Source organism: Erpetoichthys calabaricus, chromosome 4 (genome assembly GCF_900747795.2).
Source record: "Erpetoichthys calabaricus chromosome 4, fErpCal1.3, whole genome shotgun sequence".
In the NCBI taxonomy this organism is placed as follows: domain Eukaryota; kingdom Metazoa; phylum Chordata; class Cladistia; order Polypteriformes; family Polypteridae; genus Erpetoichthys; species Erpetoichthys calabaricus.
Genome location: NC_041397.2, coordinates 131981729 through 131999764, shown reverse-complemented (window position 1 = coordinate 131999764; position 18036 = coordinate 131981729).

The following is an 18036-nucleotide window of genomic DNA, read 5'->3' as shown; positions in this document are numbered from 1 at the left end:
ATTTTGCTGTGCATTCTATGGTTTAATTAACTATATTTGTGCTTAAAAACTTAAAAAAAATATATATTTACGTGTACATACAGTTCGTATGGTCTGGAACGGATTAATTGTATTTACATACAATCCTATGGGGGAAATTGCTTCGGTTCACGACCAAATCGGTTTACAACCAGAGTTTTGGAACGAATTATGGTCGTGAACCGAGGTTCCAATATATATATATATATATATATATATATATATATATATATATATATATATATATATATATATCCATCTTCCAAACTGTACAGGTATATCGAATTTAGAGGGGAACAGTTTCCAATCTTGCCTCATAACCACTGAGCATATACAGTGGGAATCAACACTGGCTGTTACCAGTATGATAAACCAATGTGTATGCGTGGTTGAAGTACATTAGACATAAAATACTACAAGTTGGGATTTTTTAGATTTATTCAGTGTGTTGTTTGTGGATTCAGCTTTCCTTCCTGGTGACTGCTGACTATAATGGGAGGAGTACACTGCAAAAAATGCAGTCTAAGCAAGTATCATGACATTAAATGTTGTTTTTCTTATTGTAAAAATTATTGACTTATCAAAAAATTGTATTTATGATTATTAGCTTTCTTTAAGAAATCTTTTCAAGTAAATTTCGCTGGCAGATATTTTTGTTAAATAAAAGCAACACAACTCCCATTTAAGATTTTTTTGTCTTGTTTTTGCATGAGCAATTTTTACAGTGTAGCTGTCACTGTCTACCCTCAGACACTTCTATCACCATTTCTTTAACCACACATTTCACATGCAATATGCCTCTGGTCATTTTTCCCATTTGTTGCCAAGCAACTGCAGGTTCCTGGCAGCCTTCTGATGCCTATCTGCCTTAACTGCCAATATATTTAAAGTGACTCATGACCATAATGTGATAAGGGAGCTCACCTCAATACAGTAATGAATGACTGTAATAGATGAAAAGGTAAAACAATGGTGCTTTAAATGAGAGGGGGATAAAATAGAGATTAGGAAGTACCAAATGAAAAAAAGAAAAATACTGCTGCTTGTATTTTCCACCTTTCTGTGCCTCTTTCTATCTTGTTTGGTGGCTTCCTCATTTCCCTCTATCTGATAGCATTAAGCAGGTGTTACTCTCATGTGCCATTTCAGTCCATTTTTCTCAATCAGACCTCTGCTTTTATTTTGTTGGTTGTCCATACTTGGCAGCAGGATTCCAGCCATTCCAGAAAGGGTAACCTTGTTTCCACCTGCTAACTTTCTGGAGTTTCCCCTGGTGTCATATCAGTCATCTATGACCTATCTCTCTATTTGATTCCCTTGGGACATTTATGTCTGGAGTACTTGCTATTAATTATGAAGGGGTCTATTGACCTCTGGAAATTATGTCTACCCACACTTACATGTAGAAGTGCTATTCATATTTTAAAATAGGTTACCTACTTCCTCTCTTTAAGTTTCTATCCTCAACAACCATTCTACTCAAAATTCATACATCTAAATTTATGTTTACTGATGTCACAAGTCCCTTTAATCCTCTCATGTTGTGTCTAGATTTACAGACTTATAAATAAATTATAGTCTAATGGAGAGTTTGCTGTGTGTGATGATGATCTAGATCAGTGGTCCACAACCTTTTTGACAGCAAGGACCACTTTACTAGAAGCAAATTTTTCCAGGGACCGGGGGTGGGGGGTGGGGTTGAGGATTGGGGTAAGGTTCGTAGGGCAGTTTTATACACAATTTACATTACATTTCTATTATTATTAAGTTATAATATCGTAACAGAAATTATACGACTTACCATAATGCAGAATCAGTGGGAGCCCTGAGCTTGTGTTCCTGCAACCAGACGATCCCATTTGGGGACGATGGAAGACAGTGACACATGAAGTGTGTTGCTTATGTTCAGTCTACTCCGTAATCTCGTTTTGGTTGCTGTCACTGCAGAAAACACTGCCTTACATAGATAGGATGTTGGAAATGGAAGCAGACTTTTCAGTGCTTTTGTGGCAACCTTAGGATATTCCGCCTTGACTTTAATCCAAAACGTATGGAGATTTGAAGTTGTCTCAAAACATACTTTTAAGGCCACCGTCATTTGCAACCTCAAGCAGTTGATCCTCTAAATGCACAGACAAAGTTGCTTCACCTGCCTTATTCACAAATGGGTCACAGATCCATTCCTTCCCATTTCGGGGGTCTTTTGTGGTTGGGAATAATGCTCAAACTCTATTGAAAACTGAGACAGGTGATCATACACCAGCTGGGAGAAAGAAGACCCTGGCTTGTTATCTTTAACAACCTCTGCTAACGTTTGAAACATATCAAAAATCCCAATGTTCACTTGCCGGCCCCATAAATCAAGTTTGGCTTTGAATGCAGCCACTTTATCTGCCAACTTGAACAATGGGTATCTTCTGCCTCTGCTCCACGTGCCTGGCTGGATACTGAGTCTGCAGAGTGGGTAAAGGTGGAGTGCCCTAGTGCCTGAATGCCAGTTCATATTGTGAGGTGTCTGAACTGTTTTGGGACCCCCCCCACTTCGGGACGCTCTTCGGCATGTTGTCCCATTGACGGAGGTCCCAAAAGAGTTTAGAAACCTCACATTTTCTTGAATGAGTGCCTCATTAATAGGAATGTTTCTTGAACGAGCATCACTGAACCACATAAAAACTGTCTTCAAATGCAGCAGTTCGCATATGTTTGCAACCCGAGATTTTCTTCTTTTTTTGGATATAACAAAGACATATGCATTGCTTTTGTCATTCCAACAGATTTAACATCACAAACATTAACACTGTTATCATTTTTTCGTGTCTGCCATTTCTATAGGAGGTTGACAATGAGTTAAATTCCAATGGATGTTTTTCAAATGTTGACAAGCAATAAGCAAAAGGTATCACTGGAAACCACAGAAAACAAAAACAGCAAAAAAAAAACAGCATGGGGAAAGTTCGAAGAAAGAAATTTTTTTTACAATGTTTCTGTTTGGGGATCGTTGTGCAAATGTGCACAACTGAGCTGCGACCACAGAACTAACTGCTCTGTGGATGATTCATTCAAACATTTCAAGGTCACTTCGTTGTAATGAAAGTATCTGCTGAATGTACTTTGAAATAACGAGATTTCTATAGACTCGTGTCATATGGGGAAACTGTCGGGACCATAAAAATACTTTGTTGTAATATTCTCTCACCTCAGTCTCTCTAAGCCCCGCCCGCCAAGCGTTCTGAAAAGTCTGAGTGAGTCTCCGTTGCCGGCAGTTCTCTCGCGGCCTGGCTGTCAGATGGCTGCAGCTCGGTAGTGTGCCACGGACCGGGGGTTGGGGACCCCTGATCTAGATAGCCCAGGGACATATGCAAAGTTTCTGTTTGTGGACATTAGCTCTGCTTTCAACATAATAATCCTGGAGCTCCTCCACTCAAAACTCACCCAGGTTTCCATCCCTTCCTCTACCTGTCAATGGATCACCAATTTCCTGACCAATAGGAAACTCACATCTAGCTATCGCATGATCAACATGGACAACCCCCCAGAGATATATACTCTACCCACTGTTCTTCTCCCTCTACACTAATGATTGAACCCTTAAGGACCCTTCTATCAAACTTATGAAATATGTGGATGACACAACCATAATTGGGCTCATCAATGGTGATGAGTCTGCATATAGATGGGAGGTTGAACCGTTGGCCCTTTGGTGTAGTCATAACAATCTGGAGCTAAACACTCTCAAAACAGTGGAGATGACAGTGGATTTTAGGAGATATTATCCCCTCTCTCCATACTTAGTTATGGAGACCTTCAAGTTTCTGGGATTTATAAACTCCCGGGACTTTAAATTGGAGACCAATGTAGTATCCGTCATAAAAAAGGCACAACAGTGAATGAACTTCCTGTGACAGCTGAGAAAATTCAACCTTCCACCAGAGCTGCTGATTCAGTTTTATACAGCAGTCACTGAATCTCTGTTCTCAGCTCATCCATAACAATGTGCTTCGGATCAGTGACTAAACATGACAAAAACAGGCTACATCAAATAATCAGGTCTGCCGAAAATATTATTGGTGCCAATCTGCCCACCTTACAGGATGTGAATTATTCCAGAATCAAGAAACTGGCTATGAAAATTATTACTGACCCCTCACATCCAGGCCACGGCCCTTTTGAACTTTTTCCAGTGGTGTATTAAAATACACCAAAACAAACAGATATAAGAATATTTTTTCCCACAGACCATCAAGCTCACAAATGGTTGGTTTCATCCCTCATGCTTCCCAGGGTCTTCAAATACTGTTCACATATTGTTAATCCTTTTTTTTTTTTCTCGATAGGTTTACTTCAGTATTTCTTGCAGCCAGTTGCACTCTGCACTTTGTATGCATATATATATATATATATATATATATATATATATATATATATATATATATATATAAATCTTTATATATAATCTTCATTTGGATCTTGATCTTTGTTTGTCAGCGAATTCACTGCCTTGTGTGGTGTTCCTGCTGTGTTCAGTAGAGGGCAGTAGTGATGGAGGAGGAGAGGAAGTGAGGGGGAGGATCGTTGGATGAGGTTGGAGTGTGGTGATTAAAGAGGATTGAACTAAAGGAGACTACGTACTGTTTGTACTGGCTGAATACACAACACCTTGGTTGTTACTTTTGTTTACAAACACTGTCGATAGCACTCTTTATGTTTAGATCTGGCATGGACACCACTCTTTGTATTTAGATCTGGCGTTGACACCGTACTTTGTGTTTAGATCTGGCATCGACACCTGCTTCATTATCGAGACTGTGGTTTTTTGTGTTTCTATTGACCGTCGTTGGCAGCACTTCATCCAAATCGAATGTTCACCCACTTCTTGGAGTCTGCAGTCAGAGTATATAAGTCGGATACACTTCTGTGATTTTCCATCAGTTGGCGTTTGGAGATCAATAAAGAAGCATTGGTTCTCCCTTACTCTTTGGATTGCCACAAAGCAACCTGCGAGATTGGAGAAAGGTTGAGAAGAGATCGTGAGAGGAAATGACAGTGTCATGAAAATGAGACGGACTGTGAACGGAGAGAAGCAGAAATGCTTCTCCACCACCACATAATTACTATTCGGACAGTGATTCCGAGTAGGCCGTCCCTATCGAATCAATGTCCAAGGGTTTTGTTTTGTAATTTTGTTTCCCTTATAAAAAATCATAATGCTGTGCGACGAAGGGCCCAGTTCACGACTGGCAGCCACGTTTAAACAGGGAGCCCTTCACAGACTACTTTAACACGCGCAACGTAGTTGGGCGCACATGGCTAGTATATACACTGTATATATACAGTATATATATATATATATATATATATATATATATATATATATACATACACATATGTTTGTATATACTGTATATATATGTATATTTACATTCTCTGTCTTGTGTTTTTCTATCTCTCAGGTGTGTGATTAACTGTTGTGTGTATGTCGATTATGTAACTTATAATCAGATGAGTCACTAAAAGTGGAGTCAAATTCCTTCTATGTGTGCATACATGGCCAATAAATCTGATTCTGATTTAATTAACAGACTCCTAGCCTTGACTCTGTAAGAAGACAAAAAAAAAAACGTGCAGGAAAACATAAATGAAAGAAATCTTGGAAAGGGCAATTCAGAGAGAGACCCCCTTCCAGGCGAGTTGGACATGCAAAGGGTGTCCAAAAATGAAGTAAATACAATTCACAAAAAATAATTCTATTCATAGAACTAGATGGCCAATCTATGATTGCCTCCAAAGAACTACAAATGTCATACTACAAACTGCTAGTTACTGTATGTTGTTACAAAGGATGTTACTGTATATATCTAGTGGTCTTACTTGATTTCTGGAATAGCAGTGTTAACTGAAGATACTCAAATAAAGAAAATACAATGTAAAGTTTAAAAATTTTCTTTCCCTTTAAAGAAGGGCTTTAAAGAAATTGGAAACCTCTACAGTCAATGAAAAACCTTTTAAATGAACTACCATATATCTGAATTTCTGTGCTTCAGTGATTATGCCACAGGTCATGCCACAAGCCCCCAGCTAACTTAATAAATTACATTTGAAGATTAGGTAAAAGCTAATTAAATATTCGATTAAGAGATGTGCATTGTCAATAAGTCTGAGAAGAAGGAGAAGTAGAATGCAAAAATCAATGAAAAAACAATATTAATACAACTTTTGGCAAGACCAATATCTTGCACTCCTTACTGCACGTTTCCTTGTGGACATCTAAATTGTCTAATATCTTTCTACTTTCCCCCACTGCTGCTTCTTTCATGTGTTTATATTGTAGTACAAATGTGACATCAGTTATTTTGCAGTAGCAATAGAAAATGAAAGAGAGAACATGCCCCTCAAATTATTAGAAGGTGCTTTGACTAACATTCCATGCCACAGTATTATTTTAAAATTATAATGGTTACAGTAGATACCAGTATGATCCTGTATATTTGTATATACTTTTCAGACTGAAACTTTTTTAACAAATAAATATATTAATGATTAATTGTCCACACTCATCTCCTGAAATATTTGTTAATGCTCTGCTACTCAGAGTGACTTGGTAGTAGGTTTTCACCTCTCTGGACCTGGTAAAACTACAGCTTCTTTCTTACACTCTCACTCTTTCACACTGCCACTGCCATGCAAACACAGCACAAGACACGGCTTCTTCTTTTTCAACCTTCCTATGTGCATTAACTCACCAAAAACGCTAAATCACAAATCACTCTGGGTAATATTTTGAAAAGAAAAGGCTCACTTATAATGCACAGTTCACATATAAGTCCATACACAAAGACAGTACCTTTATGACTCTAATATACCTACATTTCTTGTTTCCTTTAGAATGTACAGATTTTCACAGTTTTTTTAAATGTGTTCACAAGTTTTCGATTAATTTTTACAATACGTGTATAACCTTTTCTTGAATGCATACTTGAGGAATTTCATGAGGTATACCGAATCAACCAGTTCACTCAACTCAAATTGTGCTCGAGAAATCAGTTTCTTCTCTATAGTAGCTTTTGCAAGTCTACTGTGTTTGTTTTATTTTCAATATTTCTGTTTAGTTATTTTTGGATTTAATTTTTTTTTAGTGTTTTTTGAAACGATTGATTATTTTGATTCTCAACAGGAAAGCTTCAAACAAAATATCAACCTACAAACCAAGGCCAATGATTATCACCTTTAAACCTAATTAGCCACAAGCAATAATAGGTAAATCATTTGAATATTCTTTAAGGAACTTACAATAAATAAAAAAAACAATTGAATCTAAGTAATGTATTAATCTTTATTAACAAATCTTAATTATATTTAAACACAAAAAAGAAACTACCAAAACAAGTAAGAGAAGTAAACAAAAGAGGTGTTAAATATAAAAAAACAGAACCAAATTAACTAAGAACAAAGGAATATATTCCAAAAATCTCAACCATAGATTCTAACCAAAGGTCAATAACCAAAAGTACAGTAGGTCTGAAAAAAATCCTAGACAAGAAAAGCTAAATTTAATCTTATTTTATCTTTGGAAGGGAGATACTCCAAAGAAGGATATTTCTAATTTAATATTTCACCAAGGAACTGAAACTATAGTGGCTTCTTTTATATAACAATTAGAATCTAATTACACCTGACAAATCAGTGGACACCCCACTGCCCTTGGGCACAATCTTAAGGAAAAGTAAGATAAATAAACTAAGGATATAAGGAAAGGTGAGGTACAGGCAAAGCTCCAAATAATCCATGACCCTTTTGTATTCCTTTGCCTTGGACTGCCTCCTGTATGCCAGTCTTTTAAAAATGTGTCTGTATTTAAGCAGTTTTCTAAATTACAGTATTTACCTGACCTTGGCTTTAGATTGCATAAAGTCTTGTCTTTCTGTGTTTGCCCGAGCAGGCGCCTCAAGTTCATCTTCCCAAATTATTTCAGGCAACGGGTCATATGTAGATAGGTGCCAGGACTCTCTCTCTTACTTTGGAGTTGGTGAGAGATGTCCTTGCATTAAACAGACAATATGCTGCAATTGTTACTCAATGTAAACTCAAGTATTTGCAGTAATCTCCCAATTGTCCTGGTACCGGCCATTGTTTTCAGGCCCATGAAGAAGTTTGACTTTGGGTGTTAAAAGTAAAACACTTTTAGCTGAAGAAAGCTGAGTCATCTGTTTTTGCTTAGTACCAAAAGCAAACTGTACTAGCGCTGAAGCCAAACACTAAAACTCGACACAGTGAGTATTTAAGTTTAATGTTATGGATGTGGAGTACAGTAAAATTCTTATTTGCACATATGACCAAAATGTAATTGCAGGCTAAAAACAGTTTCTCATATTAAGTAGGAATTTTGGTAGAAATAAAAGACCAGCACTCTTTTATTGCTTTAAAAATAGTGTGACAGAAAATACATTTTGGCATTTATAAGAATATCTATAGCTTATTCTTCAGAGTGACAATCTATCTTATATATAATTTGCCATTCTACTCACTCACTCACTCACTCACTCACTCACTCACTCACTCACTCACTCACTCACTCACTCACTCACTCACTCACTCACTCACTCACTCACTCACTCACTCACTCACTCACTCACTCACTCACTCACTCACGTCCGTCCGAAGCCGAATGCGCAGTCGCCTTCTGTGCACGTCGCCTTCTTCGCATGTCTGAAGCTGAATGCGCAATCGCCTTCTGCGCAGCTGCCTGAAAAACCTTACGAGACCGACATCACGGCAGGCAGCGGATTTACGGCCGCGAAAATTCAAAGAGAAAGGCGACTTCAACCAACATCGCGGCAGGGTCCGTCCAAAGCCGAATGCGCAGTCGCCTTCTGCACATGTCCGAAGCCGAATGCGCAGTCGCCTTCTGCGCAGCTGCCCGAAAAACCTTACGAGACCAACATCGCGGCAGGCGGCGGATTTATGGCCGCAAAAATTCAAAGAGAAAGGCGACTTCGACCATCATCGCAGCAGGCGGCGGATTTACGGCCGCGAAAATGCAAAGAGAAAGGCGACTTTGACCAACATCGCGGCAGGCGGCGGATTTACGCACGCAAAAATTCAAATAGAAAGGTGACTTCGATTAAAGCTCTAGAGGCCTGAAAGGCGATTTCGACTACAGCTCCAAGCCTAATTACGCATTCATTCAATACACCTATATCAGGTTTGTGGTGCTTATACTTATTACTTACTATTCCACTCGTGCCCATTTCATCTTTCGTTGTCGAAACGGGCTTTTTGTCTAGTTTAATATAATGCACACTTAAGCAGTACATTATGATAGTGACAGCATTAAGTTTTAATTTTATTGGAATATGTTTTCACACTTCTTTTCATACAATGGTTTTATGACAGTCTTAAGTTTCCTGAAAAATCACAGCCTGGATTTCATTCATGAGTTTTTAATTAATCAAAATTCCAGAGTTGCACACAGTATGTCTTAACATGCTCCATTTTACAGAACTGTTTTGAACAAAGAACCTTATGCAGCCTATAAAACACAGAATATACAGACAGTTTTATAAAAGAAGGTTAATGCTTTTATCACGACACAGAAAGTTAAACATATTTTTTGAGTTAGAACAGTGCTAGATAGAATTACTGTAAATAAAGACGTAAAGAAAGGTCTACAGTGAACAGTAATCTGCTCAAAAAGATTTAAATTGAGTGACTTTATTTTCATTGAGTTCAGTAACACGAAATGCATTCCACAGAGTTAGAGTTTACAATAATCCGCTGTGCTAAAAGCATTTTGGCTAAATATTTGGAAACAGATGATGAGATAAAACCACTTTGCACCCTACATGCTTGCCTTGTACTAAGCTCAATAGAAAATTATGCACCGACAATAAAGTAAGCACAGCACAAAATGTATTAATTGTCGTTGATGTGTTAGACTCTGATTAGCAGCTAAATCCAAATATATAAATATTATAGATTACAAAAACTTAAACAATTAACTATAAGAGATGCAAAACACACGCAGATTTTGAACATTAAAACTCAGTTTTTGTGGCGGACATTGTATACTAGTGTGACAGACCATCTGTGGAAGCAGGAAGCAGTAGTTTGGACCAACCAGCTGGATGTTAAAAAGCACAAGTTGTTTTATTACAACAGCCTTTTGAAAACACTTCTTGTGCAGAAAAATGTACAGTGAACAAAAAAAATGAATAAAGGCAAAACAATCCAAACAGCCCAAATGTGCAACATACAAAAATCAAAAGTGAGAAAAGCAAAATAAACAGAACTGAGGCATTACCATAAAGTAAGTTTATTGCAAAGATCAACCTTAAATTATTAGTATTTAAGCAAAATAGAGCTGTGATTCAGTGAAAAATAAAAACAAAGTTCCTTCATATACTAAAAATAAGGGGCTTTTACTGACTAATAGGAGTAAATTAAACTCCAGTGGCCAGCCACAGAGCCACTCAGCCTCTCACACTTGGCTGAATGCTCAGCACATTCCCCTACCAAGCACTATATCTAAGCTAAACAGCTTCCACACCTGGCCCAGTCTGACCACATGTCACTGCTGATGATTCCTGCATACACCCCTCTCCGCAAATCTGCTCTTACCACCAAAAGATCCATCACAACCTGGCCTGATGACGCCTCTCTGCAGCTGCAGGACTGCTTCAGCAGAACTAACTGGGACATGTTTGAAAGTCCAGACCTGGAACTCTACACCGACAGTGTATTGTGCTACATCAGAACCTGCATTGACACTGTCAAAGTGGAGAAACATATCTGTGTCTATCTAAACCAGAAGCCCTGGATAACAAGAGAGGTTCAGTGGCTGCTAAAGGAAAGGAACACTGCCTTTAGGTGTGGTGACAAGGCTCTCTACAGCATGACACGGTCCAACCTGAAGAGAGTATTCAGAAAGGCTAAGAGGGACTACAGAAGAAGGATTGAGGAGCACCTGGACAGTAATAACAGCAGGCAGGTTTGGCATGGAGTCCAGCATTTCACCAACTACAGGAGATGCTCGCTTTGAGATGGAACTACCAGAGGCAGCTGTTACACACAAAGCAACAACTCACAACAACATCACCACTTCCCTTAGGGTGGAGGAACACATGGTGAGACACTTATTCCAGGCTGTCAATCCTAGGAAGGCAGCAGGTCCCGACGGTGTTCCTAGGCGTGTGTTGAGGAGCTGTGCAGAGCAACTGGCTGAGGTCTTTACAAAGATCTTTAACCTGTCACTGTCCCAGGCCTCAGTTCCTCCCTGTCTGAAATCCTCCATCTTACTCCCTTTACCAAAAAAATCACCCATACCCTGCCTGAATGACTATCGGCCAGTAGCGCTCACCCCTGTGTTGATGAAGTGTTTTGAGAGACTGGTCCGGAGTCATATCATGTCCTTCATCCCTCCCACTTTTGATGTACACCAATTTGCTTACAGGGCTAACAGGTCTAATGAGGATGCTGTTGCTGCTGCTCTCCATGCTACCCTGTCCCATCTGGAGCATTAGGGGAGCTACGCACGTCTCCTCTTTATTGATTTTAGCTCTGCTTTTAACACCATCCTCCCTCACAGATTAGTGTGCAAGCTGCTAGCCCTGGGACTCCCATATTCCACCTGTATATGGATTAAAGACTTCCTGACAGACCGCACAAAAAGGGTTAGGGTGGGCCCTAACATCTCCCAGGCCATCATCATCAGCACTGGCTCTCCTCAGGGGTGTGTGCTGAGCCCCCTGCTCTTCACGCTGTACACACATGATTGCGCCCCTGCCCACCACAGCAACACCATCGTCAAATTTGCAGACGACACCACTGTGGTGGGGCTCATCTCTGGGGAGGATGAATCCGGTTACAGGGACGAAGTGGCGTGGCTGACAGCATGGTGCACTGACAACAACCTGCTCCTGAACACAAGTAAGACCAAGGAGCTTGTTGTGGACTTCAGGAAAACGAAAATGGACCTCAAACCACTCTACATCGAAGGGGACTGTGTGGAGTTTCAAACTTTCACTTCCTTGGAGTCCACATCATGGAAGACCTGTCCTGTGGTGTGAACACAGCTGAGCTGGCGAAGAAGGCTCAGCAGAGACTTTATTTCCTGAGAGTCCACAGGAAAAATAACATCCCCCAAAAACTGCTGGTGCCCTTCTATTGCTGCTCTATCAAGAGTATCCTGTGCTACTGCCTCTGTGTGTGGTTTTCCAGCTGCACAACAGCGCAGAGGAAAACACTTCAGCGGATCGTAAAGAATACCCAGCAGATCATCGGCTGCTCTTTACCCTCTCTGGATGAACTGCACAGCTCTCGCTGCCTCAGGAAAGCAGAAAACATCTTAAAAGACTCCTCACACACCGCTCATGACATGTTCCAACTGTTGCCATCAGTCAAAAGATATAGGAGCATCAAAACAAAGACTAATAGACTGAATAACAGTTTCTACCCTGTTGCTATTAGGGCACTGAATGCCACCTAATCACCTCCAATGCAGCAGTGCAATAGATGATGACATTTTGTGCAGTGGTGTTCATGTGAAATTAAGGTCTTATTTCTTCTTATCCTTTCTTATTCTTTTTTTTTAAATTATATTTTATTTATATTTTGACACCGCAGGGACTGCACCTAATTTTGTTGTATTTATTACAATGACAATAAAAAATATTCTGATTTTTCCCCACCTCCTCCAAGCCAGTTTAACTGACTCCTTTCTGTGTTGTTTAAAATCTTACAAAGGGAATGTCATTTCCCTGAAGACCTACCCTGTAGCAGGACAAAACTAATTGCTTTCCTAAGGGGGAAATGATCTGCTACACTTTATACCAAACAAATGATGAAAAGACAAATTATAATAAATTACAAAATCAACATTTGAAAAGTACATTTAGAAACACGGTAAAGCAATCTTCAACAAGACCATAAAACCCTAAAAGAACAAAATCAAACATGCACTCCCTCACATCTCTCTTTTTGGCTTCCCACTCCATGCACTTGCAACCAGGCCAGAGCTCCAAATTATCTTCTACTCTCTGTCCATGTGTTTGTTTACTAGAAGCCAGCCAGATGAAGACAGACCTACTGTGAGCCCATAGTGAAGACTACAGACGACAAGTTCTGTGACATGACTGCCATTTTCTATCTTGTGGCACAATTTTATTATTATTCATAGAACAGCACCATTTATTCTGTTAATTGCTGCTATGCATTTACACAAGGGAGCTTAAGCTGTGAATATTGCAAGTTTCATCTTGGGGATGTGCCACATTGTGACAACTAGCAGTTGATATCTCTTGTAAACTGTTGTGAACTAGAGAGTTCCTAAGCACTAGAGTACCAAATAATACTCAAAATACCCATTAGAGGGGGAAAATGAGCAAGCCTCAGCCAGTCAGTAAAAGGTGAAATACTGAATCTTTATGAATAAAAGATTTATTATGAAAGATGCTCAGAAACATGAAGCTGTAAAGAGCACAAAAAACACGAAAGGCAATGTCTTCAAAATAACCAATCATTCCCAGCATGAAATCGAAGAACAGTCAAAAGACAAAGCAAAGTGGTCACAAAAATCCAGCAATTCAGATATAATCAAAAGAGCAAAACAACGCAAGAGAACTCACCACCCACTTATCGCATTCAATAAAATACAAGGGATTGTGGGTTTTTTTTGGCCTTTATAGGGCTGAGGGCAGTCCCTTACAGTGATTAGCAGATGGCCTCACCTCCTTGGTGACCACCCACAAAACAAAAGGAACACTGCAGAAGATACACAGACACTAAATATTCCATACTTATTAAAAAATGAGCAAATGCAGACATCACTGAGATCCATGTTTATGCATAATGTAACACATATAAGACAACGTAATAATAAAGTATAATGTAAGAAGTAACTGCTATATACATTTGTTACATTTAAGGATTAAAACACTAATATCTGATTCAAAGGTCAGCCTCAAAGATATGGGTGTCTCATCATACATGAGATTACACTGAGGCATAGCAGTTTATAATATAATTCAGCTGTTAATGACAAGGCAGCAAGAGGAATTGCTACAACATTTGATTGTCTCCTGTGACCCATCAGACTGACAATTATGGTCACTTGTTCCAATTCAGGCTTCCATGTACTGTCTATCATCATAATAAAACTATTATAAATGACAGAGGCAGAGCTCTGGGAGTGAGTAATCCTTTGACTCCTGTCTCAGCAGTGCAAATGGTGATAGACAGTCTGAAGGGCAAATAAATAAATAAAAACTAAAAAAAAACTAGCAGGGGGAATGCAAATTTTACAAAAAATTAATTAAATGAAAAGGTCTACTGGCTCCAATGAGTTCTTCCTCTGTATATTTTGTTTTTGTTTATACATATACAATTCCAACTGATGATAATTTGTGCTGTTTGCATCCTAAATCTGGAAACATTTTTCATTTTAATAACTGGTCTGTTGGTTCATATTTCACTGAGTTGCATAGAACATTGTGTTCTCACAACAATTTTCTGTTTTTCAGATTTCAAGCCAACACAGCTGGAAGTCAATTATTCTTGTAAACGTTCTCATGTTTTTAGTAGTTTCTGAGTTTCATCTGAATTCTCAGGAATGTTAACTGACTGATTATGTGATAGAGAAGACTTTTCAGGGTATGCAGTCAGTTCCAAGGAACAGTGTCCTTTGGATGTCAGCTCAACTCACGATGCAAGGCTATTCTCCAAGGTGCTGATATCATCCAATCTTCATGGACTCCAGTTAAACCACAATCTTTATTTTCCACATTTGACAAATCTCTGTCCTTACATTTTCTCAGTTTTGTAACCAGTTTAAGTGATACTAGCTGTGCTACCCTTCTAATTTGGGTTCAGGTCTAAGTTATCTACATAAACCTCAGGGTTAATATTTGCAGTGCACCATTGAAGTGTATTTTGTAATGCAACTAGTAATAAAATGCAATGCATTTATCATTGAAACAGATGCTGTATCACAATCGTTTGTAGTAATAAAATGCATTACCACAAACGTTTGCCATGCGCCATCTGTTGAAATGAAAGAGACATAGCAACTGGAATGATACACAGGCACTTATTCTTATTTTAACATAGATTTTTGCATTTTCTGGAATCTTACGTGGATTTGCTGCCAATATCTAGAATTATTGTAATATTAACATTAAGCTTGAAATTACCTTATGTAATGTCTCTTTGCTTGTGTTCTTTAGTAAATGCAGGATCCTTGTAACTACAGGTTTTCACTGCAGGCCATTTCTTAGTAAAAGGCATTTTTTTAATTTCCAAAAACCTTCATGTTTAATTAGGCTTATTTATTTTCCTTTTTCTGTAATATTGCTGTGGATTGAAAATGAAAACTCCAGCTGCCTTCATTCTGTTGAGTTTGTTACATAAGAATGTATTGAAACCTTGGTGTTAGCGATGCACCAAACAGGTATGTTTTGATTTACATATAATTTTTAAAACTGACACTAAAACTTGTTTTACAGGCAATTTTACAATTATGAAACATGACATTCACTAAATCAAATTTTTGAATATTTCAAAGTTTCTTTTCATGTGGAAAACAAGGAATAATGTCTCATTCACACTGTTTTGAAATATGTTCTTTTCTTCAGCTGTGCAATGCGTGTAATCTGTCACAGACCAGTAAAATTTATTTGATTTATCCCTCTCATTCAAATCACCATGGAGGCATGTAGTGTGTTTTTTAAAAATGTGATATGCTGCTAATTTTCCAAATGAAGACATACAAAAACACTGCATTATGCACATTAATGTGTTTTCTCCACAGGAAGATATTGGAAGTGACCGTTCTATTTCTCGACTGCTGCAGAATAGGTTGAGGATATGCACTTTCCAAGCACTGTGGAGCTTCAGGTTTCTTTTCTGTCTTCAAAAAATATTTAGAGTTGTTAATGTCAAGATTGTCATCATCATCTGTGTCTACACAGTATGTGTAGAATAATTGTTGTTTTTTGATCTTTATTAAAATACTAAATGACAGGCTGATTCATGTGGAATTAACTTATATAAATGCCTGTAGACAACACTAAACACGTTTCCTCTTACAGTATGTCAATGCCAATGGAAGTGAAACTCATTGTTTTGTGATTTTTTTTTTTGCAAAGTGAAAGCTCAGTTTTGCTGTGAATTTATAACTCATTGCTATTCATGATGGACCAAACAAATTCACAAGGACCAATGTACACTTTATTAGGTCTAAAACAATTACAATTTATTGTAAGAAAATATATAGAAGAGTCTTATGAATCAGGATCTCCAGAGGACTGATATGGCCTATCTAAACCTTGAGGGGTTTTTTTCCTGCTACAGAATCAAAGATTTTATCCAGAATTGACAAGCATAATTATTAAATTTCTTCTGCTTAAGGAGGTCTGCAACAAAGATCTTGCTTGGCTTGGAAAGAAAACTGTCTTAATCTTTCTTGGCAAGAAAATATATATTTTTGTTGATGTGTATAATTTATACAACATTAAATTTGCCTCAAAGTTTTGTGATTGAGATTTCAGATTGACAGAACCTTTCTTACTTTCTAGTATTTTTGGTCCTCTAATCTAAAGCAGAGAATGAGAGCAGCTTTTCTACCACTGGAACCTCTAGAACTTTTGGTTGCATACATTAATTAGACTCTTTGTCATTCCCAGGGAGTAGGCTGGGCAAATTATAGTAATATTACAATCCACAGGTTACCTATAACCCATATGTAGCTTTTTTAATTCATAGTGTTGTGGGATATGGCCGGCCATTCATCCTGGCCAATACCCCCAGGCCGCTAGATGGAGCCCTCCTTGCAACGTGGAGATGCCCCGAATTCCAGCAGGGCATCATGGACTATGGAGTTTTAATACACAGCCCTGCTGGATAATGTCAGGGGACGCTGCAGGGAGACACAGAGACGTTTATTTTCCATACAGCCCGGAAGTAAATCCCAGTCACATGGTTGGAATAAATAAAGTGCTTCCGGGCTGATGAAGAAAAGAAGTTTTTACCTGACCCGGAAGTGATAGAAGTCACATGGACTGAGGGACAGAAACACTTCCGGGTCATGGACTATAAAAGGACCATGGGAAATCCCAGACGGCGAGCTGAGCTGGGTGGAAGGGTGGCAACGCGTCTGGGAGTGGAAGATTGTGATTATTGATTAGTGATTATTGATTTATTAAGTATTGTGGAGGGTGCTTTGTGCACATTTATTATTATAATAAATTCATTTTGGACTTTTATCTGGTGTCTGACGTCTGGTCTGAGGGTTCAAGGGGTCGACAGTGCCTATGCTGTCACAGTGTATATACTTTGAAAAAAAGTGTACTTTGGAAACCCTTTGAAAACAGCAATATATCTGCATAATGCCTCACTGAGACTGTGACAGCCAAGTTAGTTTTCTTTCATTTTAATTTTCTTTATTTATAGTCATTCTGGTGTGTGTTCAGATCAAAGTGTATCTGTCTGTCTGTCTGTCTGTCCGTCCGTCTATATAGTGTGTTAAAGATGAGCAAAAGGTCTGCAATACATTGGCAATACAGAGATGGCCACATGTTAATGTTGCTGTATTTATTAATGTTGTTCTTATTTATAAAATGTATTTAAAACACAAAGACATATTTGAGGCATAAAAAAAAACTACTGATTGGAAACTGAAAAAATAATCAGATACAAAGCATGAAGAATATAAACCCATATATTGCTGTATTTTTGCTGTTCCTGGAAAGTGCACTAAATTGGTGCCCTGCTCTCCCCAGCTTTACTGCCATTATGTAGACCTCATAGCAAAATAACGTAAGTTGGGGATGCAGAAAGAAGCTCCTATATACGGTATCTGGAGAAATTCATTCCATATGTGTTAGTTGAACTACACAAAAAAAGGAAATTTGTTTGTGAAAATAAAAAGTAAACTACAGTATATTAACAAAGATGACATAGTTCACAAAAGTGTCATTTTACACATGAAATGAGGTCAAAGGTCAGTTATGTTACAACTTGACTAATATA